Below are 3,322 nucleotides of genomic sequence, written 5' to 3'. Positions count from 1 at the left end.
AAAACTTTTGAAAATTAGGGAAATTGGCATATCAACCAGAAGCAAAAAGAATCAACTCAAAAGCTCTTTCTGGATAGGAATTAAAAATAATTTCGTGAGCGCAAAGTTTCTGTCTTTTTCAGCATGATCAAACAACCATCACCAAAACTAATCATAAAGGTTCTAGTTGGCACAAACACAAAAAGAAACATAAAAAACACAATCATAACAGAATTATGATGGTGTGGAAACAACAAAACAGAAAGCAAAAAGCAATGACAAATTCATTGTGTTGCCTCCCAACAAACGCTATTGTTTAACTCCCTTAGCTAGGCATAAGGCGATAGAATCAAGTGTCGTCGTCTTTAGTGCTCAAACCATAAGTAGCCCTCATCATGGATTCATAAGGCAATCTTATTTTCTTTCTAGGAAAGTGTTCCATGCCCTTCTTTAATGGAAATCGAAATCTAATATTCCCTTCCTTCATATCGATAACAGCACCAATAGTCCTAAGGAAGGGTCTACCAAGAATGATGGGACATGTCAGATTGCAATCAATATCAAGCACAATGAAATTTACGGGCACATAGTTCCTATTTGCAATAATAATAAAATCATTGATCCTTCCCATAGGTTTCTTAATAGTAGAATCCGCAAGATGCAAATTAAGAGAGCACTCATCAATCTCATTGAAGCCTAGAACATCACACAAAGACTTTGGAATAGCGGAAACACTAGCACCGAAATCACACAAAGCATTGCATTCATATTTTTTAATCTTGATTTTGATAGTAGGTTCCCACTCATCATGAAGTTTTCTAGGAATAGATATCTCCAACTCAAGTTTCTCTTCAAGAGATGTCATCATAGCATCAATGATATGATCGGTAAAAGACTTATTTTGGCTATAAGCATGTGGAGAGTTTAGCATGGATTGCAGCAAGGAAATACATTCAATCAAAGAGCAAATATCATAATTGAATTCCTTGAAATCCAAAGTAGTAATTTCATCAAGTTGGCCAAACGAAACCCACAACTCGAAGAGAATTACAAGGATACAAAATCATGCATATAAGAGATCAGAGGAGAATTACAAGGATACAAAATCATACAAAATAATATTCATAGATAATCTGATCATAAATTCAAAGTTCATCAGATCTCGACAAACACACCGCAAAAGAAGATTACATCGGATAGATCTCCATGAAGATCATGGAGAACTTTGTATTGAAGATCTAAGAGAGAGAAGAAGCCATCTAGCTACTAGCTATGGACCCGAAGGTCTATGGTGAACTACTCACGCATCATCGGAGAGGCAATGGTGTTGATTAAGAAGCCCTACGTGTCTGAATCCCCCTCCAGCAGGGCACCAGAACGGTCTCCAGATGGGATCTTGCAGAGATAGAAGCTTGCGGCGGCGGAAAAGTATTTTCGTGGATCTCTCTGGCAGTTTCAGATTTTTGGAGAATTTATAGGCGGAAGAAGTAGGGAAAAGGAGCCATAGGGGCCCCACAAGCCTGCTAGGCGCGCCCCCCTAGGCCACGGCTAGGGGGCTTGTGACCTCCCCCGGGGTCCTTTGCCTTGGTTCTCAAGTCCCCTGCGTATCTTCTCTTATGAAAAAAATAATTCCGCAGGTTTTATTGCGTTTGGACTCCGTTTAATATCCTCTTCTAAAAAAGGTCAAAAACACGGAAAAAACAGAAACTGGCACTGGGCACTGAGTTAATAGGTTAGTCCCAAAAAATATATATAATAGCATATTCATGCATACAAAACATCCAAAGTTGACAAGATAATAGCATGGAACCATCAAAAAATATAGATACGTTGGAGACGTATCAAGCATCCCCAAGCTTAACTCCTGCTCGTCCTCGAGTAGGGAAGTGATAAAGACTGAATTTTTGATGTGGAATGCTACCTAATATATTTGTCCATTGTAACTTCTTTCTTGTGACATGAATGTTCAGATCCATAAGATTCAAAACAATAGTTTACTATTCACATGAAAACAATAATACTTCAAGCAAACTAGCAAGGAAATCATGAACTTTTGAAATAACAAGGCCAAAGAAAGTTACCCCTACAATATCATATAGTCTGGCTATGCTTCATTATCCCCACACAATGAATTTAAATCATGCACAACCCCGGTATTGGCCAAGTAATTGTTTTCGCACTCTTACTTTCTCAAACTTTTTCAACTCTCACGCAATACATGAGTGTGAGCCATGGATATGGCACTATAGGTGGAATAGAGTGTGGTGGAGGTTGTGAGGCAAAAAGGAGGAGATGGTCACATCAACTCAGCGTATCAACGGGCTATGGAGATGCCCATCAATAGATATCAATGTGAATGAGTAGGGATTACCATGCAACGGATGCACTTAGAACTATAAGTGGGTGAAAGCTCAAAAGTAGAACTAGTGGGTGTGCACCCAACTTGCTTGCTCACAAAGACCTAGGGCAATTTTGAGGAAGCCCATCATTGGAGTATACAAGCCAAGTTATATAATGAAAATTCCCACTAGTATATGGAAGTGTCAAAACAAGAGACTCTCTATCATGAAGAACATGGTGCTATTTTGAAGCACAAGTGTGGAAAAATATAGTAGCATTGTCGCTTCTCTCTTTTTATCTCTCTTTTTTTGTTTGGGCTCTTTGGCCTCTTTTCATTTTTTTGGTCGGCATCTTTGGCCTCTTTCTTTATTTCCTCACATGGGACAATGCTCTAATAATGATGATCATCAACCTTTTATTTGCTCATATCTCAATGCTTAGAACAATGATGACTATAGGAAATGCCTCCAGCAGTGTACCGTGATGTGCAATGATCTAGCTTAGCGTATGACATTGAAACATCTCGCTAGCTATCTTACGATCATGCAATGGCAATATGTAAGTGACGGCACAAGTCATGAGACGGAACGGTGGGAGTTGCATGGTAATATATCTCGGAATGGCTATGAAAATGCCATAATAGGTAGGTATGGTGGCTGTTTTGAGAAAGGTATATGGTGGGTTTGTGTACCAGTGAAAGTTCCGCGGCATTAGAGAGGCTAGCAATGGTGGAAGGTGAAAGTGCATCTAAACCATGGACTCACATTAGTCATGAAGAACTCATATACTTATTGCGAAAGTTTTATTAGTAATCCAAACAAAGTGCTAAACGCATACTCCTAGGGGAAGGGTTGGTAGGTGTTAATCATCGCGCGATCCCGACCGCCACACAAAGTATGACAATCAATAAATCAATTATGCTCTGACTTCCTAACAAAGCGGTTCACCATACGTGCATGCTACGGGAATCACTAACTTCAACACAAGTATTTCTAGATTCACA

Source organism: Hordeum vulgare, chromosome 2H, assembly GCF_904849725.1.
Source record: "Hordeum vulgare subsp. vulgare chromosome 2H, MorexV3_pseudomolecules_assembly, whole genome shotgun sequence".
Taxonomy (NCBI): Eukaryota; Viridiplantae; Streptophyta; class Magnoliopsida; order Poales; family Poaceae; genus Hordeum; species Hordeum vulgare.
Note: the sequence above shows the minus strand (reverse complement) of the source record.